Raw genomic sequence first — 12,356 nt, 5'->3', positions numbered from 1 at the left:
ATTTGGGCTGCAATTTCTGAGGCTGGTAACTCTAATGAACTTATCCTCTGCAGCAGAGGTAACTCTGGGTCTTCCATTCCTGTGGCGGTCCTCATGAAAGCCAGTTTCATCATAGCGCTTGATGGTTTTTGCGACTGCACTTGAAGAAACTTTCAAAGTTCTTGAAATGTTCCGTATTGACTGACCTTCATGTCTTAAAGTAATGATGGACTGTCGTTTCTCTTTGCTTATTTGAGCTGTTCTTGCCATAATATGGACTTGGTCTTTTACCAAATAGGGCTATCTTCTGTATACCCCCCCTACCTTGTCACAACACAACTGAGTCGCTCAAATGCATTAAGAAGGAAAGAAATTCCACAAATTAACTTTTAAGAAGGCACACCTGTTAATTGAAATGCATTCCAGGTGACTACCTCATGAAGCTGGTTGAGAGAATGCCAAGAGTGTGCAAAGCTGTCATCAAGGCAAAGGATGGCTATTTCAATAATCTCAAATATAACATATATTTTGATTTGTTTAACACTTTTTTGGTTACTACATGATTCCATATGTGTTATTTCATAGTTTTGATGTCTTCACTTTTATTCTACAATGTAGAAAATAGTAAATATAAAGAAAAACCGTTGAATAAGTAGGTGTTCTAAAACTTGTCCAAACTTTTGACTGGTACTATATATATATTTATAAAAAAAGATATGGGGGATTGGAAATTATGCAGAAAATTACATTGATGAAAGTTATAATCTATCTGCAATATTAAAGCTGATATACACCTTAAAAAAACAAAAGAATACAAAAAAAAATAACAAAAAAACAACAGACCAACAGACCAACAACCAACTCTAATCCACTCCAAGAAGATGAATAACTGAGAGAGACTACCATCCAACCCACCAACTCTAATCCACTCCAGAAGATGAATAACTGAGAGAGACTACCATCCAACCCACCAACTCTAATCCACTCCAAGAGGATGAATAACTGAGAGAGACTACCATCCAACCCACCAACTCTAATCCACTCCAAGATTATGAATAACTGAGAGAGACTACCATCCAACCCACCAACTCTAATCCACTCCAAGAGGATGAATAACTGAGAGAGACTACCATCCAACCCACCAACTCTAATCCACTCCAAGATTATGAATAACTGAGAGAGACTACCATCCAACCCACCAACTCTAATCCACTCCAAGAGGATGAATAACTGAGAGAGACTACCATCCAACCCACCAACTCTAATCCACTCCAAGAGGATGAATAACTGAGAGAGACTACCATCCAACCCACCAACTCTAATCCACTCCAGAAGATGAATAACTGAGAGAGACTACCATCCAACCCACCAACTCTAATCCACTCCAAGAAGATGAATAACTGAGAGAGACTACCATCCAACCCACCAACTCTAATCCACTCCAAGAGGATGAATAACTGAGAGAGACTACCATCCAACCCACCAACTCTAATCCACTCCAAGAGGATGAATAACTGAGAGAGATTACCATCCAACCCACCAACTCTAATCCACTCCAAGATGATGAATAACTGAGAGAGACTACCATCCAGCCCACCAACTCTAATCCACTCCAAGAGGATGAATAACTGAGAGAGACTACCATCCAACCCACCAACTCTAATCCACTCCAGAAGATGAATAACTGAGAGAGACTACCATCCAACCCACCAACTCTAATCCACTCCAAGATTATGAATAACTGAGAGAGACTACCATCCAACCCACCAACTCTAATCCACTCCAAGAGGATGAATAACTGAGAGAGACTACCATCCAACCCACCAACTCTAATCCACTCCAAGAGGATGAATAACTGAGAGAGACTACCATCCAACCCACCAACTCTAATCCACTCCAGAAGATGAATAACTGAGAGAGACTACCATCCAACCCACCAACTCTAATCCACTCCAAGAAGATGAATAACTGAGAGAGACTACCATCCAACCCACCAACTCTAATCCACTCCAAGAGGATGAATAACTGAGAGAGACTACCATCCAACCCACCAACTCTAATCCACTCCAAGAGGATGAATAACTGAGAGAGATTACCATCCAACCCACCAACTCTAATCCACTCCAAGATGATGAATAACTGAGAGAGACTACCATCCAGCCCACCAACTCTAATCCACTCCAAGAGGATGAATAACTGAGAGAGACTACCATCCAACCCACCAACTCTAATCCACTCCAGAAGATGAATAACTGAGAGAGACTACCATCCAACCCACCAACTCTAATCCACTCCAAGAGGATGAATAACTGAGAGAGACTACCATCCAACCCACCAACTCTAATCCACTCCAAGAGGATGAATAATTGAGCTCTCAAACCACTGCTCTTTCTCATCTCTGTACTAAGTCCACATAGCAATACCCAGCCAGTAGGCTATGTGCTATATGTCAGCAGACAGCGTGTCAGACAGAACATACAAAGGTGCTATCTAGAACCTAAAAAGGTTATTTGGCTGTCCCCATAGGAGAACCCTTCGAATAAATATTTTTGGTTCCAGGTAGAACCCTTTCCACAAAGGATTTACCAGGTAGAACCCTTTTGGGTTTCAGGTAGAATGGAACCCAAAAGGGTTGTATCTGGTCAGTCCTTTGTGGAAAGGGTTCTACCTGGAACCAAAAAGGGTTCTACCTGGAACCAAAAAGGGTTCTACCTGGAACCAAAAAGGGTTCTCCTATGGGGACAGCAGTAACATGAGAGACATGTCCAGGACTGAACTAGCTAGACCAGGTGGTAACATGAGAGACATGTCCAGGACTGACCTAGCGAGACGTGTTAGATCAACAAACTGTACTTTAAGCAAACATGTTCGGCTTACTCCTCTCTCTCTCTCTCTCTCTCTCTCTCTCTCTCTCTCTCTCTCTCTCTCTCTCTCTCTCTCTCTCTCTCTCTCTCTCTCTCTCTCTCTCTCTCTCTCTCTCTCTCTCTCTCTCTCTCTCTCTCTCTCTCTCTCTGTTTACATTGTCAAAGCAAATTAAATAGATCATAAACAAAAGTGAAATAAACAAAACATGTACAGTAAACATTACCCTCACAAAAGTTCCAAAATAGTAAAGACATTCTCATGATTTCGTTGGGTCTAATTGTGTTGCTGTCCTGGGGCTCTGTGGGGTCTGTTTGTGTTTGTGAACAGAGCCCCAGGACCAGCTTGCTTAGGGGGCACTTCTCCAGGTTCATTTCTCTGTAGGTGATGGCTTGGGAATCGCTTCCTTTTAGGTGGTTGTAGAATTTAACGGCTCTTTCCTGGATTTTGATCATTACCGGGTATCGGCCTAATTCTGTTCTGCATGCATTATTTGGTGTTTTTCGTTGTACACAGAGGATATTTTTGCAGAATTCTGCATGCAGAGTCTCAATTTGGTGTTTGTCCCATTTTGTGAATTATTGGTTGGTGAGCGGACCCCAGACCTCACAACCATAAAGGGCAATGGGTTCTAGAACTGATTCAAGTATTTTTTGCCAGATCCTAATTGGTATGTCGAATTTTATGTTCCTTTTGATGGCATAGAAGGTCCTTCTTGCCTTGTCTCAGATCGTTCACAGCTTTGTGGAAGTTACCTGTGGCGCTGATGTTTAGGCCAAGGTTTGTATAGTTTATTGTGTGCTCTAGGGCAACGGTGTCTAGATGGAATTTTTATTTGTGGTCCTGGCAACTGGACCTTTTTTGGAACACCATTATTTTTATCTTACTGAGATTTACTGTCAGGACACAGGTCTGACAGAATCTGTGCAGAAGATCTAGGTGCTGCTGTAGGCCCTCCTTGGTTGGGGACAGAAGCACCAGATCATCAGCAAACAGTAAACATTTGACTTCAGATTCTAGTAGGGTGAGGCTGGGTGCTGCAGACTGTTCTAGTGCCCTCACCAATTCGTTGATATATATGTTGAAGAGGGACATTTGCTCAGTACATTGTTTTCGCTGAGGAAATGTACGAGTCTGCTGTTAATGATAATGCAAGGGATTTTCCCAAGGTTGCTGTTGACGCATATCCCACGGTAGTTATTGGGGTCAAATTTGCCTCCACTTTTGTGGATTGGGGTGATCAGTCCTTGGTTCCAAATATTGGGGAATATGCCAGAGCTGAGGATGATGTTAAAGAGTTTAAGTATAGCCAATTGGAATTTGTGGTCTGTATATTTTGTCATTTCATTTAGGATACCATCAACCCTACATGCCTTTTTGGATTGGAGGGTTTGTATTTTGTCCTGTAGTTCTTTCAATGTAATTGGAGAATCCAGTGGGTTCTGGTAGTCTTTAATAGTTGATTCTAAGATTTGTATTACTCTGTTAGTAACACCGCTACAAAACACTCCCAATACCCCATCCTCTCAGATACAGTCCTGTCCACCTCACTCCTCACAGACCACTAGCCTGTATTTATTACCTACTACCGGCCTCCCTGGCTCTTTCAAAGCACGTTTTATCATTGGAAAAGGATAGGACAATTATTTGAATGATAACTGTGTTTCTAGCTAGCCGGGCCCAGGAGATAGCTGTGATGTATGGTGCTGCTGCGAGGCCAGGAGAGAAGAGGAGAGGAGAGAGGTTATTTTTCTCCTGGTGACAGACTGATGGAACAGGGGAGATAGCAACCTGAGGCCTTGCTGCACTCCAGCCACACACTTAACACTGGGGCACAGGACAGAAGGAGCTAACTGATAGAGGAACCTGGAAATGGACAAATTGAAAAGCTTATCTACCAACCCAGGCATTTAGTCTCACCAGGAGACATACAAACTGTTTCTTTCTTGAACATTTACATATCTCAAATTCTCACCAAGCTAAGCATTTACATAAGTATCTCCCATTTCAAACCGGATGGACATCATGAAAATGATCGGAGAGGTTGAGAGTAGAAGAAGTTCAGGAGAAAAAAACAAACAAAATATAATTATTGTAAAATTGACTGTGTCCATAAAATGTATATAGTAAGTATAAGCTGGAAGTAGAGGCCTAAGCATTGTTGTTCACTAGTTTACTCCAATTAGGGAAAGGGTGGTGGGGTTGGAAAGTAATAAAGGGGAATATATATTTTTTAAAGGATATGTATGTATGTATGTATGTATGTATGTATGTATGTATGTATGTATGTATGTATGTATGTATGTATGTATGTATGTATGTATGTATGTATGTATGTACAGTGGGGAGAACAAGTATTTGATACACTGCCGATTTTGCAGGTTTTCCTACTTACAAAGCATGTAGAGGTCTGTAATTTTTATCATAGGTACACTTCAACTGTGAGAGACGGAATCTAAAACAAACATCCAGAAAATAAAATTGTATGATTTTTAAGTAATTAATTTGCATTTTATTGCATGACATAAGTGTTTTGCAAGACACCAATTTTGCAAGTTCTCCCACTTAAAAAGATGAGAGAGGCCTGTAATTTTCATCATAGGTACACGTCAACTATGACAGACAAATTGAGAATTTTCTTTACAGAAAATCACATTGTAGGATTTTTTATGAATTTATTTGCAAATTATGGTGGAAAATAAGTATTTGGTCACCTACAAACAAGCAAGATTTCTGGCTCTCACAGACCTGTAACTTCTTCTTTAAGAGGCTCCTCTGTCCTCCACTCGTTACCTGTATTAATGGCACCTGTTTGAACTTGTTATCAGTATAAAAGACACCTGTCCACAACCTCAAACAGTCACACTCCAAACTCCACTATGGCCAAGACCAAAGAGCTGTCAAAGGACACCAGAAACAAAATTGTAGACCTGCACCAGGCTTGGAAGACTGAATCTGCAATAGGTAAGCAGCTTGGTTTGAAGAAATCAACTGTGGGAGCAATTATTAGGAAATGGAAGACATACAAGACCACTGATAATCTCCCTCGATCTGGGGCTTCACGCAAGATCTCACCCCGTGGGGTCAAAATGATCACAAGAACGGTGAGCAAAAATCCCAGAACCACACAGGGGGACCTAGTGAATGACCTGCAGAGAGCTGGGACCAAAGTAACAAAGCCTACCATCAGTAACACACTACGCCGCCAGGGACTCAAATCCTGCAGTGCCAGACGTGTCCCCCTGCTTAAGCCAGTACATGTCCAGGCCCGTCTGAAGTTTGCTAGAGTGCATTTGGATGATCCAGAAGAGGATTGGGAGAATGTCATATGGTCAGATGAAACCAAAATAGAACTTTTTGGTAAAAACTCAACTCGTCGTGTTTGGAGGACAAAGAATGCTGAGTTGCATCCAAAGAACACCATACCTACTGTGAAGCATGGGGGTGGAAACATCATGCTTTGGGGCTGTTTTTCTGCAAAGGGACCAGGACGACTGATCCGTGTAAAGGAAAGAATGAATGGGGCCATGTATCGTGAGATTTTGAGTGAAAACCTCCTTCCATCAGCAAGGGCATTGAAGATGAAACGTGGCTGGGTCTTTCAGCATGACAGTGATCCCAAACACACCGCCCGGGCAACGAAGGAGTGGCTTCGTAATAAGCATTTCAAGGTCCTGGAGTGGCCTAGCCAGTCTCCAGATCTCAACCCCATAGAAAATCTTTGGAGGGAGTTGAAAGTCTGTGTTGCCCAGCGACAGCCCCAAAACATCACTGCTCTAGAGGAGATCTGCATGGAGGAATGGGCCAAAATACCAGCAACAGTGTGTGAAAACCTTGTGAAGACTTACAGAAAACGTTTGACCTGTGTCATTGCCAACAAAGGGTATATAACAAAATATTGAGAAACTTTTGTTATTGACCAAATACTTATTTTCCACCATAATTTGCAAATAAATTCATTAAAAATCCTACAATGTGATTTTCTGGAAAGAAAATTCTCATTTTGTCTGTCATAGTGTACCTATGATGAAAATTTATAATATGCCATTTTAGCAGACGCTTTTATCCAAAGCGACTTACAGTCGTGCGTGCATACATTTTTGTGTAATTACAGGCCTCTCTCATCTTTTTAAGTGGGAGAACTTGCACAATTGGTGGCTGACTAAATACCTTTTTTCCCCACTGTATATATGTATAAATGTATATGTATGTATATATATATATATGTATATATATATATATATATATATATATATATATATATATATATATATATATAAAAACATGGGGGATTGGAAGTGATGCAGACAATTACATTGATGGAAGTTACAATCTATCTGCAATATTAAGCTGATCTACCCCCTAAAAAAATTAAAAATAATACAAAAGTATCTCCCATTTCAACCAGTTAGCCACCCGGTGTGACAATAGTTTTGTTTACTTTAATTCACAATGTTGTGTTCTGTCCTGTTATGAATCACAAATAGGAAATGGAATTGAGTGTGTTATTGTGTGGGTTTTTGAATTGCCTCTATTGTCTGTTGTTTTCTGTTGTTCTACAGAGGCTGGAGGAGGACTGTCCTGCCATGCCCCATGCCTGTAGCTGTTCTCAGGACAGTAAAGGACCTCCTGGACCCACGGGACCCCCCGTAAGTCCTACTACTGTCTTTATTTACTGTCTTAGGGAACAGGGTGCCGTTTTAACACAGCCTCAACTCTCCTCTCTATTGGTTAGTGTTTTATGCAGCAGCTAGTCTTGCTGGGGTCCCTACTAAATAAACACGATACAAAACAATCCTAGACAGAAACAACACCCAGAGACATAATTTCTCCAGTGTGCCGTCAAGCAGGCAGGAAAAGAGACTGCAGGGGCCGACAGAAGGAAATCCAAAAGTACATTTGGTGAAACATTCCCGGTCTGGGGAGGGTCAATGTCATACAGTACTGTGGACGTGTCTCCGCCACAGGTGGACATTGTAAGGGGAAGGACCCCAACAGAGTGAGAGTCTTCATACATTCTGCTGGAGAGGGAGGGAGGGAGGGAGGGAGGGAGGGAGGGAGAGAGAGAGAGAACCGGTTCCAGAGCCACTACGGGGCCAACACTGTATCAACAAACAGACATGTTTGAGAAAGTCATTATATGGATATCGATTTATCAAAGTAGATTAGTCCTCTCTCTACTGTCTACACATGCACATTTCCAGTTTCCATATCCATATGTTCCAGGTGGAGCCTATAGGCAGAGTTTAAAATCACAATGGAGAAAGATTTAATCTGAGGTTCCTCTATAGCCATCCTCTTTATGTTTATGTGGTCGTTGGCTCTGATCACTGTTGAACTACTAAACCCTTGTTATAACATTAAAGCTGTACGGGAGTTAAAGTGGGGCTTTATTAAGACACAATAATCCTTGCTGAACGTGTTGAACCCATAGTAAAACTGTTCCTGCCCTTAATTCTATTATTCTTCAGTGTGTCTTCAATCACTGATATTATTGTAACAGACTGGGCGTGTGAAGTACGTTAATCAAATGCACTTGTCCTGCCTCTGCTATCATAGCCTCCAGCCATAGGAACGATTAGTACCTGCCTCCACGTCCCCACAGGGGTGCCATTAAGGCAAACACAGGAAGAGGAAGGAGGCCATTGAGGCCGGATGGGACAATTACCTCCAGATGCCTTCATCAGTCAGTCAGTCAGAGCAGAGTAGGGAGGGACAGGGAGGGACAGGGAGGGGAGGGACAGGCCTGGGACCTGGGTCAACCCCAGTAGCCAGTGTCTCCATCTGTATAGGACAGCACAGTAAACACAGTTCTCAGTTCTGTATTTTATAAAAGGAAAAGACAGTAGCCCCAACCTCTGTCCCCCGATGCAGTACATGTATTCATTTAACCAACGTTTCAACTACAAGCTGCCTTCATCAGGGTTCCAGATGAAGGGTTTACAGCATGATTCCCATTCAGATGTACAGTATGGTTATCATGGTGTTTATGGTGTCCTTCCTTCCTTCCTTCCTTCCTTCCTTCCTTCCTTCCTTCCTTCCTTCCTTCCTTCCTTCCTTCCTTCCTTCCTTCCTTCCTTCCTTCCTTCCTTCCAGGGAGGTGCTGGTATAAGAGGGGCCAGAGGAAATCAAGGGGAGCCAGGCAATGTGGTAAAGTATACTATTCACCCTCCATCACACTATGCTGCTCAGTGCTTACACAGGGTGTGTCCCAAATGGGACCCTGTTCTCTGTATAGTGTACTACGTTTGATCAGGGCTCTGGTGAAAAGAAGTGCACTACATTGGGAATAGGGTGCCATTTGGGACACAGACTGGAGGGACTCCATCACAATACAGCGTAGTGTTTCCACAGTAACACATACTGGGGGGACTTCATCACAATGCAGCTCAGTGTTTCCACAGTAACACATACTGGGGGAACTCCATCACAATGCAGCTCAGTGTTTCCACAGTAACACATACTGGGGGACTCCATCACAATGCAGCTCAGTGTTTCCAGAGTAACACATACTGGAGGGACTCCATCACAATGCAGCTCAGTGTTTCCACAGTAACACATACTGGGGGGACTCCATCACAATGCAGCTCAGAGTTTCCACAGTAACACATACTGGAGTGACTCCATCCCAATACAGCTCAGTGTTTCCACAGTAACACATACTGGGGGGACTCCATCACAATGCAGCTCAGTGTTTCCACAGTAACACATACTGGGGGAACTCCATCACAATGCAGCTCAGTGTTTCCACAGTAACACATACTGGGGGGACTCCATCACAATGCAGCTCAGTGTTTCCACAGTAACACATACTGGAGTGACTCCATCCCAATACAGCTCAGTGTTTCCACAGTAACACATACTTGGGGGACTCCATCACAATGCAGCTCAGTGTTTCTACAGTAACACATACTGGGGGGACTCCATCACAATGCAGCTCAGTGTTTCCACAGTAACACATACTGGAGGGACTCCACCACAATGCAGCTCAGTGTTTCCACAGTAACACATACTGGGGGGACTCCATCACAATGCAGCTCAGTGTTTCCACAGTAACACATACTGGAGGGACTCCATCCCAATACAGCTCAGTGTTTCCACAGTAACACATACTTGGGGGACTCCATCACAATGCAGCTCAGTGTTTCCACAGTAACACATACTGGGGGGACTCCATCACAATGCAGCTCAGTGTTTCCACAGTAACACATACTGGAGGGACTCCATCACAATGCAGCTCAGTGTTTCCACAGTAACACATACTGGGGGGACTCCATCACAATGCAGCTCAGTGTTTCCACAGTAACACATACTGGGGGGACTCCATCACAATGCAGCTCAGTGTTTCCACAGTAACACATACTGGAGGGACTCCATCACAATGCAGCTCAGTGTTTCCACAGTAACACATACTGGGGGGACTCCATCACAATACAGCTCAGTGTTTCCACAGTAACACATACTGGGGGGACTCCATCACAATGCAGCTCAGTGTTTCAACAGTAACACATACTGGAGGGACTCCATCACAATGCAGCTCAGTGTTTCCACAGTAACACATACTGGGGGGACTCCATCACAATACAGCTCAGTGTTTCCACAGTAACACATACTGGGGGGACTCCATCACAATGCAGCTCAGTGTTTCCACAGTAACACATACTGGAGGGACTCCACCACAATGCAGCTCAGTGTTTCCACAGTAACACATACTGGGGGGACTCCATCACAATGCAGCTCAGTGTTTCCACAGTAACACATACTGGAGTGACTCCATCCCAATACAGCTCAGTGTTTCCACAGTAAAACATACTGGGGGGACTCCATCACAATGCAGCTCAGTGTTTCCACAGTAACACATACTGGGGGGACTCCATCACAATGTAGCTCAGTGTTTCCACAGTAACACATACTGGGGGACTCCATCACAATGCAGCTCAGTGTTTCCACAGTAACACATACTGGAGGGACTCCACCACAATGCAGCTCAGTGTTTCCACAGTAACACATACTGGGGGGACTCCATCACAATGCAGCTCAGTGTTTCCACAGTAACACATACTGGAGTGACTCCATCCCAATACAGCTCAGTGTTTCCACAGTAACACATACTTGGGGGACTCCATCACAATGCAGCTCAGTGTTTCCACAGTAACACATACTGGGGGGACTCCATCACAATGCAGCTCAGTGTTTCCACAGTAACACATACTGGAGGGACTCCACCACAATGCAGCTCAGTGTTTCCACAGTAACACATACTGGGGGGACTCCATCACAATGCAGCTCAGTGTTTCCACAGTAACACATACTGGAGGGACTCCATCCCAATACAGCTCAGTGTTTCCACAGTAACACATACTTGGGGGACTCCATCACAATGCAGCTCAGTGTTTCCACAGTAACACATACTGGGGGGACTCCATCACAATACAGCTCAGTGTTTCCACAGTAACACATACTGGAGGGACTCCATCACAATGCAGCTCAGTGTTTCAACAGTAACACATACTGGAGGGACTCCATCACAATGCAGCTCAGTGTTTCCACAGTAACACATACTGGGGGGACTCCATCACAATACAGCTCAGTGTTTCCACAGTAACACATACTGGGGGGACTCCATCACAATGCAGCTCAGTGTTTCCACAGTAACACATACTGGAGGAACTCCATCCCAATACAGCTCAGTGTACATGTAACAGTGTTGCTTCCGTCCCTCTCCTCGCCCTTACCTGGGCTTGAACCAGGGACCCTCTGCACACATCGACAACAGTCACCCTCGAAGCACCGTTACCCGTCGCTCCACAAAAGCCGCGGCCCTTGCAGAGCAAGGGAAACAACTATTTCAAGGTCTCAGAGCGAGTGACGTCACCAATTGAAATGCTACTAGCGCACACCGCTAACTAGCTAGCCATTTCACACCGGTTACATACAGAACATGACATAGACTGTCCAGGTGAATCCATGTGAAAGCTATGATCCCTTATTGATGTCACTTGTTAAATCCACTTCAATCAGTGTAGATGAAGGGGAGGAGACAGGTTAAAGAAGGATTTTTAAGTCTTCAGACAATTGAGACATTGATTGTGTATGTGTGCCATTCAGAGGGTAAATGGGAAAGACAAAATATTTAAGTGCCTTTGAACGGGTTATGGCAGTAGGTGCCAGGCGCACCGGTTTGTGTCAAGAACTGCACCGCTGCTGGTTTTTTCACGCTAAACCGTTTCCCGTGTGTATCAAGAATGGTCCTCCACCCAAAAGACATCCAGCCAATTTGACACAACTGTGGGAAGCATTGAAGTCAACATGGGGGGGGGGGATACTCAATATTAGGAAGGTGTTCTTAATGTTTTGTATGTGATAGGTGATTTGAAGGAGTCAGGCGCAGTAGGGTAAATCACAGAATACAGAGTTTAGAGTTACGCAGGATAGCGTCAAACAGTCCAGTGCGCAAATCATGCGCACTGGAACAAAACAGGCACACAGGGAAAATATACCCTGGCAATACAAAA

At 43.7% G+C, this 12,356-nt stretch overlaps 1 pseudogene across 1 annotated transcript in view; it reads left to right on the top strand.

The window, feature by feature from the left end:
* LOC311125256 (collagen alpha-1(XIV) chain-like) overlaps window positions 1–12,356 on the top strand; it is a 79,247-nt pseudogene that overhangs the window by 27,635 nt on the left and 39,256 nt on the right. The window contains exons 9-10 of the transcript in view: window positions 7,404–7,490; window positions 8,938–8,991. The product of the transcript in view is annotated as a collagen alpha-1(XIV) chain-like (transcript). The remainder of the gene's footprint in view (window positions 1–7,403; window positions 7,491–8,937; window positions 8,992–12,356) is intronic.

This window comes from Coregonus lavaretus (assembly GCF_964263955.1).
Source record: "Coregonus lavaretus genome assembly, contig: HAP1_SCAFFOLD_886, whole genome shotgun sequence".
Taxonomy (NCBI): domain Eukaryota; kingdom Metazoa; phylum Chordata; class Actinopteri; order Salmoniformes; family Salmonidae; genus Coregonus; species Coregonus lavaretus.
Note: the sequence above shows the minus strand (reverse complement) of the source record. Positions and strands in the feature narration are given on the sequence as shown.